The 19,276-nt window shown below is 38.0% G+C and overlaps 1 long non-coding RNA gene across 1 annotated transcript; it reads left to right on the top strand.

Annotated features, from left to right (window-relative positions):
• The first annotated feature begins 7,991 nt into the window (after window positions 1-7,991).
• On the top strand, window positions 7,992-18,677 carry LOC120324716. The gene is made up of 3 exons (XR_005566221.1): window positions 7,992-8,110; window positions 17,389-17,596; window positions 18,605-18,677. It is a non-coding gene; the product is annotated as an uncharacterized LOC120324716 (long non-coding RNA).
• The last annotated feature ends 599 nt before the right edge of the window (window positions 18,678-19,276 follow it).

Raw genomic sequence — 19,276 nt, 5'->3', positions numbered from 1 at the left:
CCTCTCTCTCCTTCCCCTTCCTCTCTCTCCTTCCCCTTCCTCTCTCTCCTTCCCCTTCCTCTCTCTCCTTCCTCTCTCTCCTTATCATTGGCAGACCAGAAAGTTTGCAGAAAGTTCAGGATAGTCAGTATCTCTTACAGATTAAAGTGTGTGTGGGGGGCGTGCATAGAAATAAATGCAGAGATTTTATCAGGTTTGCCTAACTCATTAAAAGCTGATCCTTGGAGTCAAATTCAGTACTGTCAGTGAAGAATCCAGACTCACAGTAAAATAGGTACTCTACATTAGGGTACTATGTGTCTGGTTTTCCTAGGTGAATCCTTCTCTTTTTTTCCACTCAGCAGTTTTATCTAAATGAATTTTGGACATAGTTTACTCTTACTTATGATTCTCTGTATGTTTGGTAGCTTCTAGCAGGTAGGATGCTACTGCACAGATAAAGTAGCTCTAGTCTGGCTGCTGTACATGTGGAAACCGTAGTTAAGTTCATAATGCATGCCTGGATCAGCATGGATTCGTAAATCCAGTTCTGGTGGGATATGTCAGGTTGCACATAGTTGTTACACAAGTGCACCACTTGGTGATATAACAGAAACCTTGTAAAGTGGTGTGATGTTTTCTATAATCCTGAAAAACACAGAATAGAAGGTTGTGAAACTCCTTGCTTTATTTTCTAGAGGCCATACGTGCAAAACATGGTCTGAGATTTATCAATTACAGTGGATAATTCTTGAAGCACTGCTCAGTTACAGTAGCTAATGCAACCCTTCTAAATATGTGACTACAGCACAGCAACAAGGTCCTGATTCAAGAAGGAAAAACACTACCGAAGAGCAGGACTGCCTTCTACTATTTCTGTTCAGAAATATTGCTCATTATGAAATGTCATCTTGGTTATGAAACACTGGAAAGATGGAAGAAAAAGGCTGAGTTTTTGATGAATGAATAATGTTAGAAATCTAATGCCTGAAGAAGGGCTGGTTGAACTTCAGATTTTGTTGCTGTTTGGTGCCTAGATTGGATCTCCTGTATTTTGCAACTTCACAGAATTTTACATGGAGAAGAGATAAACACGACAGTCAAATAAGCTCTTCCACATCATATTCCCTAAGACCCTACCTATCGCTCTCTTTCATGGGAAAAGCTCTCATTTGATTACTGTGAATTGTTACATTCTTCCTTACATTTGCCTGGCCTATAAATGTTTTAGTCCAAACTGATTAAACTCTTGTGTCCTCAAATTGCTTGTCAATTTACAGGTAGCAAAATTATAAATTTAAGCAGTAGCTATATTTTTCTGTTTTCTCTCAGTTCATGTTTAAAGATATTGAGAATAAAAATGCTGAGAATAGAAAAAATTCTTCTTCATTATGTGAAGTTAATTTTTGTCATCTCTGAGAAGTAAGACTTTAATTTTTTCTAATAGGAAAACTGAATTTTTTAACATTGTGCATTCAGATACCAAGGTGATGACTGATGTAACAGGTAGGAATAGAATAGACTAGTATTATGAAATATGCCATGTGGACTGTGTTTTCAATAGTCTTAAACTTTGGAAGTTTAAGACACATTGGTTTTATGTAGGAATCATTTCCAGATATTGAAGAAAAGTGTTAGTTTTCTCAGAAATGTTCAAGTAAAGTTGACTTTTATATAACTGTGAAAAAATGTGCTGCTATGTGCAGAAATCTTTAAGAAAAGTGCCAATTTATATGGCATTTCCCCTAATATTCCTGAAATGGTGTTTGTTTTCTTAAAGAAATGAGCCAATATGTCTGCCTTGCCCAGAAATATTTATTTGAAAGCATGTTTTAAAAAGTAAATGTGTTGATTGAATCAATACACTGAATTAATTGAGGGAATGACAAGTTCAAAGGCTAATAATGATAATGATGATTGTGATGATGATGGTAGCAACAGAAGTAAAAACAGTGTAGCTGTCATTAAAATTTAGACCCTATGGAAAAATTAGAACTTGTCAAATGAGAAAAGACTGGTCTGTGCAAACTGTGAGAAAAAGCAATACCCTAGGATTAATAATAAGTATTATACTATTCATCATGATTTGGATGTCCACGTGGAATGGATGAAAATATTCACAATTCCTGAAAAAGGAAAAATTTTTAGGACATGAATGTTTTCATTTGAAGATTCATAACAGAAATGAACTTTTGTTTTCATCACTATCCAGATCTAAGCATTTGTCACTGATTCAGGGACTAGAAACAAAGCCATATGGTTCGAGTGGCTAATCACACAGCACAAATAACAACAAAATGTGGTCAGAGAGAACATCTGGTGAGCATTCTGAATCTGAAGATTATCCTGATTATTCTATGAATATTTATGAGTAAAAATATTAATAATAAACTAGTCCATTAGTCCATAAGCTGTTCACAGTGAAAAGAAATAATTACTTACGCAATCAATATTATTTCAAGTGAATGACTGAATTAATTCAAATTTAACATACTTCTGATTATAACAGGTCTTTTGCTCTACTGGAATCTCCATCTCTCTGAATCTGGAATCTGACAGCAACTTCTAGCAAAAGATTTTAACCTGTGTTTAGATTTTGTTGTATATTTTGTTCACAAATAGTACATCACTAAAAAAGAACTAGAAAATTTGTGTTGGTGTGTTTAGAATATACCTCACAGACTTCAGAACACAACAAAGAGTTTATAATAGTGAAATATATTTGTACATATGTTAACCTGTGTCATAAATTAAGAAGTCGAATTCACAGGAACTCAATATTTAGGAAGGACTGACTAGGCATACTTAGATTTCCTTTAGTGTATTAAAATCTTTCCGTAACTCCAAATGCACAAAACTTGAGAAATGAGAGAGGCTCACTGAACATTGATAAAAATTCTTCTGTAACTCGGTAGAAGAAAATGAAACAAGAGTTGTTAAACAAGTTCTGGAGCAGGTACATGCTGCATAGAGTTGAAATGTAAGACCTTGGTTACTCAGCCAATAGGAACTTTGATGATGACTTTGGTAGATAAAGTGTCAGAGCCTTCAAATTCCTTTTAGAATCATAGAATGGTTTGGGTTGGAAAGGAACTTGAAGATCATCTAATTCCAAACCCCCTGCCATTGTCAGGGAGACCTTCCAGTAGGCCAGGTTGCTCAAGGTGCCATCCAATCTGGCGTTGAGCACTTCCAAGGATGGGGCATCCACCACTTCTCTGGGCAACAGTTCCACTGTCTCACTACCCTCAAAGTAAGAGATTTCTTCCTAACAATCTAATCTCAACTGACCCTCTTTCAGTTTAAAATTTTTATCCCTTGTCCTAACACTATACTCCCTGATAAAGAATACCTTCCCTATCTTTCTTGTTAAGTTCCCTCTAAGTACTGGAAGGCTGCTATAAGGCCTTTCCGGAGCCTTCTTGTCTCCACACTGGATAAGCCCAGCTCTCTCAACCTGTCCTCATAGGAGAGGTGCTCCAGCTCCGTGATCATTTTCACATCCCTCCTCTGGACCTGCACAAGCAGGTCCATGTTTGTCATGCTGGGAGGACCCCAAAGCTGAACACATTACTCCTGACTGAGTCTTACAAGAGATTTTAATTCTAAAATTCTAAAAATTCTTAATTCTGAAGCTGTTGAGAAATTCTGCCACTAATTTGCTGGGCTAGAATTTCAGTCTTACTATTGTGTCGTCACCACACTGACAATTCATATGCTTGGGCAAGGCATTGCAGTAATTCCATCTTGTTCCATTTGCATGTCTTGTTAGGTCACTCCTTGCTCTGCATCTTTTGTTTTTCCCATCACCTATCCTTTGTGCTGCTTGTTCATCTTGAACAGAAATGCTTTGGAACAGTGTCTGTCTCACTTGCACATTACTTACCTTGAGATGTGAAAATCACTGAAGTATTTAAATGCTATTGCTATATGAATAATAACAATTAGAATTCTATTCTTTGAAAAAATCCAAGCTGGCTTGCTGCATAGATTCATCAAATCCTTCATAGGAACAAGGCGTATATTTTTAAAGGACGTTTAATTTTTACCACTGTTTTCAACTGATATTACAAGTCTATGCAAAAATGTATGTATTCTGAGTTTCTACAAAAACGTTTGTTTTTTTTAAAAATAATGAGTTTATACTAGTTATTTTTGGTGGTGTTTCAGACAGAAATAACACTATAACTAGTTACAGAAAGTCTTGTGGCTCACACCACAGCAAGTTTTAAATCTTATGAAGTCAATGTTGCAGCTTTCACTTAGAAAAATAGATGAAAATAAAGAGCTTCCTAGATTTTTTTTCCCAAGCCAGATTTGGGGTGTGACCAGCCTAGAGTAGTTTCTGCAGTCAAATGCTTCTTTTGTTGGTAATGTTAAAATTTATTGAAACCACAACCTTTTTCTTTGAAAAGGTGCTCTTATTTTGTTCTGTCCACAGTCTGCTAGAGCAGCAACAACAGGTCCATCTGAAAATAATATCTTTTGAAAAATTAACTGATGGGGAAAACTTCAGTAATTAATTAATATTCTAATGTAATGCTATCATCACATTTCAAAATGGTAAAATATTTGAGAAATAAAACATATTGCTGGTATTTCCAAAGCAGTCATTGGCTCAGACTTAATTCCATACCTATTATCATTCTGGAAAAAAATAAGTGTTCATGTAATCAAGGTGCCATTGAAGTCAAAATAATTTTCCAAGCTGGTGACAACAGCTCTGCTCTTTTTTTTTTTTTTTTTTTTTATTTAGACTTCTTTAAAAATCAAGGTTTTATTGAAAAAAATCTGCTCCCAAGAAAAGGGGATATTATGCCTCATGGTTTTGAAATGCTTGATTTTCTGTCCCTTCATGCAGCACAGTAAGTCTCAGGGAAGAGCAGTGTGGTCTCACTGTTCGTACTTGATTTTTCATTCCCACTGTGTTTCTCTGTTCTATTGTCATCCCCATCACCACATCACATTTCCAAACTGCTGCAGACAGTAATCTGTGTTTTCTCATCCATATTTGAAAGCACTTTGCTCCTTTCAGGGCACTGTCAAATCATTTTGGTGGGGAAGAGAATCTGGTTGCTAGAGAAGCACAGTGGTGAAATTGTTTCTTCTCTTTAAGGACCATTCAGAGATCTTTTTCAGAGCAGTGTTCAGACTGGTCTCAGGAGAAAGGAGAGCATTCTAGAAAATTTGAATTGGGTCTGAATGTCTTGCAGAAGAGAGACTCTAACCCTTGATTTCAACACCCCAGGAAATACCAGATTTTTCCTAGTTTTAGTAAAACACTCTCATAAGATAATGGCAATTGCAAAATTCTGCCTTTTTAGTTATATTTTGCTCAGCCAGCAGGTCAAGAGAAGAAGGATGATGTATCTTGTATAAAGCAGAGAATCTGAACCAGAAAATCCGGAAAGGAGAACATCAAAATATATCCACGAAGAGAAGGACTCCCTGAACCAGACAGATGTTGTTCAAACTTATTCTTAGTGCTTAGTATTATGTTGCAGCCTAAGAAGCAATAGTAACAGAGAAAAGGACAGAATTAGGGCTTCTGGCATCTGATGCTGTTTTTAGCCTAGTTCCCTAGCTAGTTTCACAAAATGTAATGTAAACTCCAAAAGGTTCCTGTGATCTCCCTAAAGAGAAGCAACGAGGTGGCGGAGAAAGTAAAACCTCTTGACAGTCTTGTCGGCTTGTGTTTGTTATACACCAGAGACCCACAGAAGAAAGTAACATTGCAGCTCTCCTAAACTGTAAAGTATTTTGATGAGACATTTAGAATTTAAGGAACACCAGAAAATTTAGTCCTGAGGCAAGAAAACACGGGAAACTGGGGTTTGTTATCATCAATGCCCAAGGAAATTACTTGGTTTAGTTGTATTTGCAACATCATCTTGTGAAGACAAACCTTTTAAATTTTAATTTCTACCTCTGTTTTTTATTTTTTCCTCAAGAACTTAATTTTAAACCAGTTCCACTCTTCTGTTGGTCAGAACAACATCAGTAACTAGATCAAGCTGCCATGTTGACACTATAGAGACCAAAGGATTTCTGGTAATGGGCAAACCTGGGATCTGATGGTAGATAACTGCCCATTGTGTCCCCACTCACAAAATCTGCCATTTCAAGTTATGTTGATATGCTCTTCTGACCAAGGATGGTGATGTCAATGACCGTGGTGGTAGGCCCGAGTTTACATGACACCAATGTTGCTCAGTGCTCCCGTACAAGTTTCAACTTGAGAGAAAAAAAAAAAAAAAAGAAGTGGGGACATTCTAGCCTATGCTTGGGCATCACCAAAGACCAGAAGTCTTACCAGGCAAGGGAGGCACTGGGCAAATTCTCTTCTGTAGAAGAGAGTCTGAGCCAGGAAAGTCTTTTCTCATTATGTCCACCAAAAAATGATGTTTCTCATGGACAGAAAACATTTGTGATGCTGGGCTGAATACAGCAAATCAATGGCTAATAAAATATTTAAGAGCAGAGGCATTAACATCCTTAAAATAAAAGAAAAACCTTTGTTTCTGCTAGTAACTTACCTCATTTTTAATTTATTTCTGTAGTGTTAGTTGATGTTTTCATTTGGGTTGAATGTAATTTCTTTTTTAACTTTTTTTGTTTCAGTCCTAGACTACAAACTGGATTATTTCCTGAAATCTACAGAATGTAGCTTATAAAGAAAATGTGAGTTATAGGCCTGTTGTTCCAGAAAATGTTATGTTTAGAGCCATTGTGTTATTTAACTTGGATAATGTCAAAACTGCAATATAACTAATGGAATATATATAGAAATATGATGCTAAAATTATCATCTTAAAATGAAATAATGGAAAAACTGTTGAAAGGCAAAATTTTACCATAATAAAATAAATTTGGTTGACTCTTTAGAAAAAAAATTAATTTTTATTGTCTCCCATTGTGAGCTGTCAAAGTTAGCACAGCTCCCAAATGTTTCATACTTGATAAAAATACAGGTTTTGCTGGGTGAGTGAACATTTCTTTTTGAATACCACTGAAAGTTTGTTCCTACAACAACATGATGCTGATCTGCTGTGATCTGTAACAATCCTAGCAGAATTAAAAAATACTAAGGCGGGACTCACTTTTTTGTGTGCTTCTTAGAAAGGAAGGAGAAATGAATACATGTTAATATTTTACAGTGACAGAGACCACAGGTGAGAGTAAGGGGAAACTGGTGTCAGGAATAGACTCCAAATCTGGAGCTGGGAGAGCTGAGTGCCCTGGTACAGAAGGATGTGCGATGGCTTGCAGCCTTTTCCCTTCCCAGGGACACCAATGCATCCCTACACCCATTTCCGGGGAAGCCGGAAAAATCCTCTGTTTATTACCAGACTCGGATGTGAGTTATTCTGTACTAAACGGTCCAGTCTATATATTGTTGAAGCACTTGAGAAAGAGCTCCAGTCGCCTGTCAGATTTCATTGAGATTATCCAACAGCTTCAAACCTGGGGGAAAATGGGCTGGTGGGCCCCTGAGCAGACAGACAGACAGACATACACACAGCACATGCAAGTTGAATATAAAACAAACACAGAGAAGAACACTTTGTAGGGTTTTATTTGTTTGTTTGTTTGTTTGTTTTTTCCTATCTGTTGCAATGACTGTCAGCTGTCATAGTACACATACTGAGATGTCAAAAGTTTTAAAACATGAACTTGAAATATGGAAGTACCAGCCATCTTCCTCCTAGCTTTTCTGAGAAAGCAGATGGAAGTGACAAAGGTATTGACCCCTGCTTCCCATACTTATGCAGGAAACCTAACCATTGGCTCTAGTCCTAAGGTATTTTGTGAACTAGAGAAATGCAAAATATATCTACCCTTGGGTTCCCAAGTTCCCAAGCAGTACTTCATCTTCTCTTCAGGGAGTATGAGGCACACTCCAGATGTTGTCAATGGCAGGGGAAATAAATTTAAGCTGTTTCTCACAGGCCATCTGGAGGCATCTCCTTCTCTTAAGATGACATTGAAAAGCCCACCTAACGTAAGTGAGGAGAAATTGAATCTGTCTTTGTTAAGGTTGTAGGTCTGACTTCATTGATCAAGGCTGGGAAAGGCTGAACTGGGTTGCCAAGAATCACAGTTGATGCAGAAACACCGAAAATGTTGTGAGGTAAGAGCAGTTTCTAGTCTCTTCTTGTGTCAGCTTCAGTTGGGACTGATAAGGTTCACCAATGGGTTAGGGACAAATATGGTGGGGACAAATAAGGTTCATCAATGGGTTAGGAAATAAATAATGCAAAAAAAAAGAAAGGAGACATTTTGTAAATTACATTTGTCACTGATGTGTAAAAAAATAGCTCTACGAGTCTACAGAAACAAATGCACAGAGTAAGGGGTTTTTTGGTATTGCCCATGTACAGGAAAGCAGTCACTGTGCACAGCTGCAACACTGGCAATGGGAGATGGAAATCTGGAAATAAGAAAATGTCAAAAAATGTGGCTCAGTTTTAATCGCACTGACTTGTTTACAAGATACCAACATTTCAAAATCAAATTTATTAGTTGAGATGTAGAGAAGGGTCTGCCTGCAGGACCAGACCTCCCCCTTTTTTTTTTAGTTTTGGGAAAGATTATATGGGTAGTTTAGCTGTGTCCCATTAAAATTGGTTTTGGTCTAGTCTTGCACATGCTCTTAAATCAGCATGAAGTACAGTATGCAGCTACAGTAAGCCAACCCCACCACTAAAAAGATGTATCTCCCAAAGAAAAGAATTTTTCCTTCTGCCTTTCTTGATTCTGAACTCATTATAAACAGTTCCTAGCTCTATAAAATTGTTAATGCTGCGTGGTGACACAACTGCACTGACAGATCCTACATTGTCACCTGTACAGGTGCACTTACATACATACACACTTACCTGTGATTATCTTTTCAGATAAGGTCTTCCTGTTTATTTTTAATTATAACTAAAAACTTTCAATTACTTTTATGAAACACAGTTGGAGTTCACAGAGCACTGATTTGCAGAGCAGAAGCTGGTGAAAGGCATTTCTGTCCTCTCTCTGGGGTGTTCCTTATCAATGCGAGCCTATGCTCTGTAGCCCGAAGCTCTGGGGCAACATCTCCCTCAAAAGTAAAAAGCTATGCCTCTGTTTGGTTGTATGGGATACCAGATGTCTCTGTTGAAGAGTGTTTTCCAATGAGTAAGCACAACACTGAAACTCTGAGGTTCCCATGGGAACTAGTCATGCGTAGCTGACTGGAATGAGAATCAACCTTTGAATAGGATGTCTTAGATGGAACATATGACTACATATGAATATAGGAATACCTTTCCTTAAAAATAATAATAATAATCATCTTGTCTCAGGCCCAACCTTCTTGCTTTTAGTCATGGCCAAGAAGTGAGATGTTTTGAGACCATATACTGGCCTTGAAAGAATGCCTTTGACATTTGTTGTGATCCTCTTAGTTATGAAAAAAGGAAGAAAGTTAAGAATTGGAATGTCAAAAACTCTGGGCAGCAAATGGAACAGAGGGGTTTTCTTATATGTAGACTGAAACCTGAAACAAAGTTAGAATCAATGTTCAACCCTCAGGGATTAAGTTAAACCATTTCTGTGTCATTTTGCTTCCAAAAAACGTGACTGACACCATCTTTCTGTTTATGTTCTTTAGATGGGCTTCTGGGACGATGATCTTAGAAAAACCACTTAAACCACATTTCTCATCCGTTTGGGTTCTAACCAGGTCCTAGGATTAAATGACAGGCTTATTTTGTACTAATTGCTCTTTTGCCTGTCATGTAATTTGTCCTATATACAGTACAAGTCCTCCAGTATTTGACAAAAATCCTGTTTTCTTTCTCTCTATTAACCTATCTTATGTATTTTCTTACCATTCATTGCTTCAGACTTGTGTATTTCTCTATCTCTGTCTGGCCTCTGATTTGATGAGTTTTCTTGCTCGTTCAGTGTTTAGTTTTGTTAATGTATGTTTTCTTAAAAGCCTCTTTATTATTTGATATTTTAAAACATCACATTTTGAATAGACTTTATAATATTTTTTGTGTCAGTACTCCTCCACTTTTACCCTTCCCATTCGCAGATAGTTTTCTTTTCCTTGGTTCAGTATTTACAGTTCTCTACATTTTCTGTTCCCTAGGCTTTCCTGTGTTCCTCTTGTTCATGCTCTTGATTTTGATCATTTTATGTAGTCATTCTATTTTTGCCTTTACAGATAATTTTTTTAACAAGGACTCTTGGTCCTTCTGTCACTAACCTTTTCAGACTCCATTTTATTTGAGAGATCATTATTCTACTGGTTTATCATAATAAACATGATGACCTAGTTCTTCATTTTGCAGCCTCAAAGGAGATATTACTCATCATGAAACAGCAAAACTGGCAAAAAGTTATCTTATGGTATATACTGCAGTACAAATGTACAATATCAGAAAGATCCTCTTTTCAGTCATAGCAGCATTTGGCCTTTTATCATCATCTACCCACGTGCCACCTAATAGGTTTAGTTTCATATTTCTTAGTTTTCTCAATGGTAAAGATACAGAAAGTGTTAGAAGAAAAAATCTTCTCGGATTTTCTGGTAGGAAGCAAATAAGGAGTGTTTTTATTAATCACCCTCTGGTTCATGTTGTCATGGTGTCATCTTGCTCCCTGTGCCTTTGCCATGGACAGTGGTGGTAACAGTTGGACTCGATGATCCTTGTGGGTCCCTTCCAACTCAGACTATTCTATGACTCTGTGACTCTGTCTGCCATACCCAGACAGACAAAAGTGTGAAAACCTTGTGCTGTTGGCAATGAAAGCCTTTGATGATGGTGAAGGTATATTTTTGTGGGCTTAGATTCTGCCTCATTTCAGACAGATAAAACCTGCAATCCTGCAAGTCAATTGACAGATAATTGCTGTGCTTCCACAAGGAGGTTGTATTATGATCACCCTGAATTTGCAGGAGTTGTAGGCAAAAGATTATGGACTAATTGCAAAGCAAATCTGGAGACAAAAAAGGACTCATTCAAGATTCACATCAGAGTAGGTAAGGAGTAGAAATTTCCCCTATTTTTCCAGATCTCAGAATCAGTTTTGCCTTGCTTGAGATTGGTACTCTGCCATTTCTTATTCTTAAAACTGAATTATATGAAGTTCCTTCCCTAGTTTTGGTTTGGGCTTTCCATTTTTCACATCCTTAGTTTGAAATATTTTTCTAATACATTCATATTAATTTCCAGGCATCCAGCCTACTTTTAGTCTGGCCTTTGCATCTTTTTTTTCCTTCTCTGTTTTAATCCAACATAAACGATTCCCTTTCAGCACACACAGTACCCTGCTATTTATTTGAGATTGAAAGAAGGAAAGAAAGTAGCTTTCTCATTTGGCTTCTAGGACATCTACAATTTTATGGCATGTTTTGGCCAGTTCCTAGGTAAAGCCCGGTCCTGGTCATTGGTATAATAAGTTAGTGTGTGTGGCTAATAGAACTTGTCTACAGATTCAAACACTTTGGTTTAATCATAATAATGTTTTAAGAGTTACGTATTAGCAGATTTTTATGTACCGTTTAATTATATTTGCAAACAAGAGATGCAGTGTTTCATTCAAGTAATTTTATAATCAACTTTTACATTGCCTAAAATTGTTATTCTAGGTATGGGGCCAGTCTGAATCTTTGGAAATCACCAACACAAAAAAATGCTAAAGCAAGAGAAAAAGAGGGCTCTCTTGACATTCTTCATTTCCAAGAAGGAAAGGGACATTGTTGGTTGTTAGAAATGCATATGTCTGTTTTCATGGCAAACCTAAGTTTTACAGCCTTATATTGTATACATTCCTTTTGGGTTTGGTTTTGGTTGTGTTGGGGTATTTTTTTTTTTAATTGGTTAAAAATGTATAGATGGTTTGTATATTAGGGCAAATTAACTGCTTCTTTGCAGTGTGTGTCTCAGACTTAAGTCAAGGAAAGTATTAATTCTGTTTTGATATATCATCCATTACAGTGGGGTCCTGGCCCATGACTGTGGTTCTGAGCGTCAGTAATAAAACACAAATATAATAGTTAGTAATGCTTTGGCTCCTTGGGTGGAACATCTGTCTGACCTGCACTGTAACCGAATTCGGCTTTCTTCTTTAAATAATACCAAGATTGGAATTTTGTCCATATTTACCACGAAAAGAGGTTTTACCCACATATTTTTTTTCAAAGATCTAAAGCCTTCAGTACCAAGAAATGATTTTGTCTATGTTCAGGGCTCTCTTTATTGTGGTACATGAAAATAAGGGTGTTATAAAAAGTTTCGAAGGTCCCAAGCATTCATCAGACTAGATTTTCAAGATGGGTGTTTAGGCATCTGTTCATCCGCAGGGATTCAGTGTAATATGGGTATGCCAGCTGTCTGGAGTGCTTCAGGGGGATTTTGGCATCCCAGCTGTGATCTGAGCCCACATGGAGTTCTGGCTGGGTAGGAATACAACGGGAAACACTCAGGAGAAGAAATTATGCTTATACTCTGCCCCTGTCTTTGACACCTTGACCAAGATGTTGGAAAATTGCTCTCCTACATCCAGGGTACTTCGTGACTGAGGGAATTACTATTGGAACATGGCTGACAAAAGAGGCTGTCTAGACTTGCAGGTGAAACACTCTCTTGGCAGGTAGGAGACCAAGCGAGAGTATTTAAAGCATGGTGACACTTAAGAGAATACCTCAGTCACAAAGCCAGTTCCAAACCCTTCTCTGGAACACCTAAAACTGTGAGGATGTTCTCACCTCTCCTGTTCTAGAGCACCCTTCTTTATGGAACTTGGCCAGTGTCCGTGAGGCAGAGCAGGTAGCTGGCCCTATCCTGAAAGTTGTGGCATTAGCTGAAGAGAGTGGTAAATTAAATTATTTAATGAAAGGTTAAACAGCTTCAACTGAGAGAAATGGTAGCACCTTCTACCATCTCCCTGAGCTTCTCTGCCTTGGCTGAAAGCCTTCTGGTGTTGTAATTAATGTGTTCATGAAGGACCGAGGTGCAGGTTTAGCTGCTATATCCAGGTATCTCACAGCTCCAATGAAAGATTAAAAATGTAGCCTCCCTTCTTCCCCTTTTGTGTTGGTAAGTTCTGGCACCACTTGCAGGACCTGGCTATGCATGAGGCTGGCATAAGGAAAACTGGTTTGAGACACAGTCTTGCATTGCCTCATCCCAAAGTAATGCTTGTCATTGCCAGGACTGAGGCACTTCTGGAGACCCTCTAGGACAAAACTGAAATGACCAATATATTCTCACATTAAAAAAAGAGATATATAGGTATCTACCAGTACCAGGAAGAGATGTGCTGGGTGAACAATTTTAGCATGAGTTCCTAATATGGTAGGTCTCCTAGGTTTCCTCCTGAAGTCCTTCTGGTCCAATGCTTATTTTTTCCAGAAGGACCTGAAGCCTGGCTCACAGAATTCTCCTACCTTTGGAAATCTGGTCATGGTATTTTCTGTGAGTTTCTAACTGTAAGATTCCTACCACAGAGATATTTAAATTTTGGAGACATTTTATGAGTCCTGTCAAACTCCTCCACTCCTCCTTCCTGCCTCTTATTTTAGTAGGTAAAGAATCTTTTATATCTGAGGAACTCAAAATAATTTTTGCATCTTTTTTGTGTTAAATTTCCTTCTCTAGACTGCACTAGAGCTGCTCAAATGTATTGAGAGTGTCTGAAGAATAGCTTTTCCCCATTTTAATGTGTTTAGCAGACCAAAGATTTTAGCTGCGTGTTCTGTCAATTTGCTGTACCAGTAACTTAAACATTTTTAGCTCCCAGTATGAAGAAAGCTCCTTGGTTCTCCGCTGAAGACTGAAATTACTATTGCAATACCTTGGCTGAGGAGCAAGATGAATTTAATTCATCTGTATGTGACACTCCCACACACCTCCCCCCCAGCAGGTGGAAAAAAACTGAAGAGGACTTGGCTGAGAATCTAAGGGGATGTGCGCAGGTACATCAGTTATGTTGGCATAGGACAGTAACAATTTTCACATGCTCTTGCTTGCATTCCCCCTTTCTTTCTCCTTCTCCCACAGCAGCAATATGCTGAATGTGAGTCTTGTAGAAAGATAATTCTTTTTTTTTCTACTGCTGAGCAGAGTACAGCTGAATACTCCTCTGGGCATGGATCTTCGGTCTTGGAACAAAGCCATATTCTAGTCCTTACTGGCAGAGCCATATTCATTGTTTGAAAAGCATGTTATGTCATGAAAGGTTGCATAAACAATTCATCAACTGAAAGCAGCATAAACATGCCTAAACGACCTATTAGAAGAGTGTGGGGAAAGCTGAAGTTTGGAGAAAGGTAGTTCAGCTAGTGCTTCAGGTGCATTTAGTTTCTTTCTTTAAAGAAACTGAAAATGAAACTCCTCAACTCTTATCCTAGCGGAGAAGAGCAGTTCATAGCATCATCCTAGGATGATGCAGGTGTGAAGGGACCTCAGTAGGTCTCTAGTCTAGTTTCTTGATCAGCAGTAAGGTCAACTACAAAGTTCTGAAGGGTGATGAAAATAGGGTCAAAGATAAAATAATAGAGTTGAGTTTAGACATTCAGATAAAAGGATAAAATATCAGGAAAAAAATACAAGGATGTAAATAGGGCAAGGAATGAGAAAATTACTAATATATTGGCACAGTGGAGAGTCATGGCTTGCAAAAGTCTTGATCTAAGATCTGTTACAATCTGCTGAAAGATTTGAAGCAAAGTCAAAGAGTTAGGGAATCAGACTCTGAGACTGATAGTTCACGGAAAGATTAAAGAATGACTTGAAATGCAGTTGGGCAGTGAGAAGGTAATGTCAAGGTAATGTCAAGGTAAATGACACCCACTAGCCTTCTCTCAGCTAGAAATCCACGACATTTATCATAGAAGGATATCAGGTTGGTCAAACATGACTTACTACCAGTAAATCCATGCTGGAAATTTACTTTTCCTTCTCCATGCACTCATGACCAGTTTTTTGTCTGGGTCAAGATTTTTGTCTTTAATCCCTGACTTGGTCTTCATATTGTGCTCTTCGCATCATCATCTCAGAACCCTTCCACTTATCACCAGAGGACTGGGAGACCCCACTGAGAACACGGGCAAAGCAGACATTGAGTACATTAACTTGTCGACTATCTCTAAACCCCTACTCCAATTAGTATTTAGCCTTGCATTTTCCTTGTTCAGTGTTTTACTACTACTTTGGTCATAGAAGCTCTTCTTGAAAGTTTTAACTCTGTCTGGCCTTTGGCTTTTGTGACACTGTGTATTCTGGAAATGTTTTCAAGTTCTTCCTTCATATCTTGGCCCTGCTTCCACTTTACTTTGCCTTTTTGCATCAGAGCTTGGTCACGACTTTCCAGCCCAGCCAGACTAATATGCTGGTAAGTCTACTTGATTTCCTAGGGATTGTGATGAACTGTTCCCTAAAGACCTGCCAGCTTCACTGATCTCCTTTGACTCTTCAGGGACACAATGATATCACCTACCTGTTCCTTGAATAGTCTGAACTCTGCTCTCTTATGCTTCACTATCTCTTTCCTTACTCCCCTCTGAATCTCAAAGTCCACTATTTCATGGTCATTGCAGTCAACATTGCCATTGATTATCTTATCTCTGATCAGCTCTTCCTTGTTAGTGAATAGTAGATCCAATCATGTATCAACCTTAGTTGCCCATTGTATACCTGAGACAAGAAGTTATCCTCTTCCACAGATCCTCTTGACTGTCTGTGTCCCATCGCATTATCCTTCTGGCTGCTGTTGAGAACGTTGAAGTCTGCCTTGAGGTGCAGGGTCTGTGATCCAGACATTTCTGTACATTTGAAAAACTGCTGTGATGGAAATACAATGCTGAATGATGAGAATTTAGTGCAGGCTACTTCAGCTATAACATTGTAAATAATAAATATTATTTTATAGGTCATAGGATCATAGCATAGTTCAGGTGCAAAGGGACTTTGGTAAGACCACCTCTGTCTCAAAGCAAGGGCAACTATGAGATCAGACCAGATTGCTCAGGTCTTAATCTATATGTGTTCTGAAAACCTCCAAGGCTGGAGACCACACAGCCCCTCTGAACAATCCATTCCTGTGATTGACAGTCCTGACCTTCTTATGTTTAACAGTGAATAAGCAAAAAAAAAAAAAAAAATTAAAAGAATGAATATGCTCATCATCATTTTGTAGATGACAATTTAATGCATCTGCTAGTGAATGCTCATAAATCTTCTCTTTAAAACTGAGATCATGAAAAAATTATAAATTATTCCATGAGATAACCATTGAAAAACAAATACAACTGCCTTCAATAAATCAGTCTTCATATTAAGAAGTCATTAGAAGAATCTTAGTGTGTTAGCAGCTTCTCTTCAGAGGCTCCCTCAATCAGATCTGTAGTGAGTATTACCATTGCAATGCTGCACTGTATAATAAGTATTGAAAAAACTGTAAGTTCAGCCTTATTTTGCTCTTATGGTTTGAGGTTACGTTGCCACAGACTGATGAAGGCATGACATAGAATGTAAAATGAAGCATTACCGCATCTGCTGTTGTATCAAAGGCATTTGTCTTGCAGTATCACCACAGAAATTTTGTAAAGAAATAGAATGATACTGTGTTGCCATCATATTAGTACTAGTTACACTCTGACATAATTTTATACCCTCTTTTTCCCACCAGTATTTCAAGTCTGGTATTCCTACACCAATTTGGGACATACTTTGGTGATGATGTAGATATATAAAAACTGTAACAGAGATGATTCATTTTTTTTTTTTCTTATTTCTGGACAACTTTTGGCAAAACTTACAAAACCAACCACTAATATAATATAAATATAGAGGAAACTTTTCTATTTCTAGAGGCAATTGTACTTGCAAAGGTGCTATATTTTAGCACTTTGAGGATTGCCATCACACAGTCATGTCCTATCATCTGGGGTCATAGTCACTTAGAAAGCAAAGCAGTGTCCATTTGCAATTGTGACTATTTGTGTTATTTCCTTTCCCATGCACAGAGGTGCCTTGTTTTTGTTCCTAACAACAGCCATTTCAGCTCCAAGAAAAGCATACCTTCCTAACAATGAGATCCGAAGGGAGACCTCATGCTGAAATGACTGAAAGGGCTCTGTGAAAGAAGGGGAAAACCCTGTTGTAATGAGCCTCTCCCTTGAGACGTGAGAGGTTTTGCAAACCTGGGGGACAAACTGAACAGCTTCTTCCTCTGGCTGAGGAATTCAGCCCTTTTTGTGGGGAATATATAAATGCCCTCCCTGGACTGGTGCAAATACATGACTTACTACTGCACCACCAAAACCGAATCAGACATGAAATTCTGGCCGGTTCATGAGGATGTGCTGTAGCAGAGGAGATTTCAAAAGGACTTTAATTATCTTTTTATTTCCTGTGTGTGTTTCAGGCTGGCACTGCCTCTGGTCCTGAGCTCAGCTTTTGGGAATACAGACAAAGTTGGAGACGACAAGTGAGAGAGGGCATTACATGTTAACCCCAAGAGATATACTGTCAGATGCTTTTCCTCAGACAATGTGAACCTGATTGAAGCTGTGCCATTTCTTTGGTGCTCCAGAGACATCAGTGGCTACAACCTGCACCACCATAGCCATAAGGTAAGAGAGAAGAGTGTCTCAAATATGTTCCATAGCAGAGCAATTAACAGCTGCATATGTGGCCGCCATCATAAGGACTGATGGATACCAAAGGAACTGAAGAAAGTCTGACCCAGAACTGGAAACTTTGCTATTCTATGGTCCAGGCAGATATCCCACATATCCTGTTCCTACCTTCTTTGAGAGATTGGTGTTTTTGAAATCTTCTTGTGGAGAGGTGGACTGTGAAATATCTGAAATATGGAGCTAAACCTGCATTTCCCACATCCCAACAGGTGACTTTTTTGGTGGGCAATCAAGATCTTCATGGTGTCTCTGTGTAGCCCCATAACTGACTTTTTTCACAGATATAAATCAGATAAGCAATGGCCCAAGCAGCCGGGACATTTAAGGTCCTCTCAAAAACTAATCAACACACTGACTCTTAACTATCAAATGTGACCTTTTCCATGAAGATTTTTGTGAATATTGGTTCAAATATGATATATTCTGATATAGAATCTCACAAATAGGTTGTGACTGTGAACCTGGAATTGAGCACAAATCAAGGTCCTGCTCACCAAGCCACTATCTGCTCTTTATTTAAGTTACTTCAAAACCAAATACTTCTTCCATGGTGCCTGAAGTACATGATATAATTAATATAAGTTAATAAATTTGCAGGTACCATCGGGACAAGCATATGTAAAAAAAGTGTGAGTACCTAGTCCCTTTCTACAATTTTATTCAGTTTTTTGCTGTCCCTCCCCTTGTTTATTGGTGCCATCTGGCACATCTCATGCAGTAGACATCTATCTTGTCACAAATGCGAACTACTAACAAACTAGTGAGCTACTCTACACTTCCAGTGAGGTGATCGCATTTTGCCGCCTTCTGCATTCAGTAGGAGCATCACCTCCTGCAAGCACCCAAAAAGCAAGAGGCAGTCTCTTGCAGAGGGCTATTTAGCTTCTAGGAAAGCTGAGCTGTTGCCTGACACCCACTATTTTTCTTTGTGTGTTTTTGCAGGGAACCTGTGTTGACTGACTCCTAATTTAGGGTCCTTTGGTTAGATGAAATGAACCTGAGCCCTCGACAGGACTTGAGTATGTAAATCTTTGAGGATTTGAGCCTATTGTCTTTGTACAAGGATCAAAGTCAAATCTTGCCTATTTACTTTTTAATGACAAACAAATTTTTGGATGCTATTTAAAAATAGTAATTTCTGATAATGACTCATTTATAGAAGTTATTACTTGCTTCTAGTTTTCTTTTAACAGATCTAGAAATAAGAGAAAGCCTGAATTATAATATTTTTATATTGCAATATTGTCTTTTATTGGATTTTTTTAAAAGCCAACAAAGCTGGAAATTCTGATCTTACATTTTAATTTGAACTGCATTCATTAATGGAATTAGATACAAATCAAAGTTTAACATCTTGAATGTATTACCATTTTTGCATTCCTTTTTACTTACTTAAGAGCCTTTTTGGCTAACCATGTAGAACTGAAATGGTGAATTAGTAATTACACAGAAACCTGGAGTATGGCACATGATTGCCCATTATCAGATAAAAACCCCAAATCCACAGAAAGATTAGAATTTTTGCAAAGAGATGTTTGCCTTTGCAGAAGCACCTGTTTTGACCTTCTGGTTTGGCAGATAACCATTCATTTAAAATAACAGATAGATGAAATA

The sequence above is a fragment of the Pipra filicauda genome, unplaced genomic scaffold, assembly GCF_003945595.2.
Source record: "Pipra filicauda isolate LSUMZ 115617 unplaced genomic scaffold, ASM394559v2 scaffold669_size171186_pilon, whole genome shotgun sequence".
NCBI lineage: Eukaryota > Metazoa > Chordata > Aves > Passeriformes > Pipridae > Pipra > Pipra filicauda.
Note: the sequence above shows the minus strand (reverse complement) of the source record. Positions and strands in the feature narration are given on the sequence as shown.